The sequence below is a fragment of the Mus caroli genome, unplaced genomic scaffold, assembly GCF_978045245.1.
Source record: "Mus caroli unplaced genomic scaffold, Mus_caroli_1 scaffold_1, whole genome shotgun sequence".
Classification (NCBI taxonomy): domain Eukaryota; kingdom Metazoa; phylum Chordata; class Mammalia; order Rodentia; family Muridae; genus Mus; species Mus caroli.
In genome coordinates this window covers 33,894,685-33,895,994 of record NW_028227256.1, presented here as the reverse complement: position 1 = coordinate 33,895,994, position 1,310 = coordinate 33,894,685, and the positions used below count along the sequence as shown (strand labels likewise).

Below are 1,310 nucleotides of genomic sequence, written 5' to 3'. Positions count from 1 at the left end.
TGTGATGTGTGTAATTTGTGTGATGTGTGATATAAGTGTGGTGTGTGTGTCATGTGTGTATGTGATGTATGTATTATATGTGTATATGATATGTGTGTGTGTGTGTGTGTGTGTGTGTGTGTGTGTGTGTGTGTGTGATGTGAGGTGTGCTCATGTCCATACAGTATTCATGGAGCCCAGGCAAGAGTGTCACATCTCCTGGAGATGATGTTACAGGTGGTTATAAGCCTCCCAGTGTAGGTGCTGGGAACTGAACTCTGGTCCTCTGGAAGAACAGCGGAAAATGTTCTTAGATGTTAAGCCATCTCTCTAGGTCCCTCAAAAAAAATATATGTACTTCTTTATTAATATTTCAAATAATAAAATCTAACAATTGGAAAGTAACAATGAATATAAACAACATCTGGAGACATATGCAGCAAACAGGTCATCAATGATCTCGGAGCTGCCTGCCACCATCCTCCCCTGTAGCTGGCTGATCACGTTCCTAAATGAAGGAAAGGCCAGTTTTCAACTTGAAAAAAAACCTAAAAGTAATCTATTGGAAATGTACAAAACATTTGAAGTTTACCAAAAAAATTACATAGTTTTTCCTGTCTAAATTGATGAACTTTTTTATTTTATCCTTAGATGCTTAGAAAGTCTACCCGTCACCCCTAAAAGATACAGAGAGTGGTTGTTTGTTTGTTTGTGTTTTTTTTTTTTTTTTTTTTTTTTTTTTTTTTTTTTTTTTTTTTTTTTTTTTTTTTTTGGTTTTTCGAGACAGGGTTTCTCTGTGTAGCCCTGGCTGTCCTGGAACTCACTCTGTAGACCAGGCTGGCCTCGAACTCAGAAATCCGCCTGCCTCTGCCTCCCAAGTGCTGGGATTAAAGGCGTGCGCCACCACGCCCGGCTTGTTTGTTTTTTAAAAGCCTACAGACCTGGTATTCTCAGGTGGTCTCCCATCCAAGTACTTACAAGGCCCGACCCTGCTTAGCTTCCAAGATCAGATGAGATCAGGCAGGTTCAGGGTGGTATGGCCATAGACATGTAATATTTTTAAATTCATGTTTTAATGTATTATTGTTATTATTCTCATTATATTAATTATTGTGTGTTTATGTGAATGCTGACACACATGTATTGAAACCCCCATGGACGATCAGAGGACAACTTTTGTGAGTCACCCTTTCCTTCCACCTTGTGTGGCCCTTGTGGTCAACAGGGCCATAGCAGAAGACATTGAACTGTGGAGATGGCCAGTGCCATTGGGTGACTCGTTTGATGGACTCCTGAATATTTGAAAGGTGCTCATGGACAACCTAGGCATG

At 40.2% G+C, this 1,310-nt stretch overlaps 1 pseudogene; it reads right to left on the bottom strand.

Annotated features, from left to right (window-relative positions):
• Positions 1–909: 909 nt before the first annotated feature.
• On the bottom strand, positions 910–1,027 carry LOC115032345 (5S ribosomal RNA; annotated as a pseudogene).
• Positions 1,028–1,310: the final 283 nt, after the last annotated feature.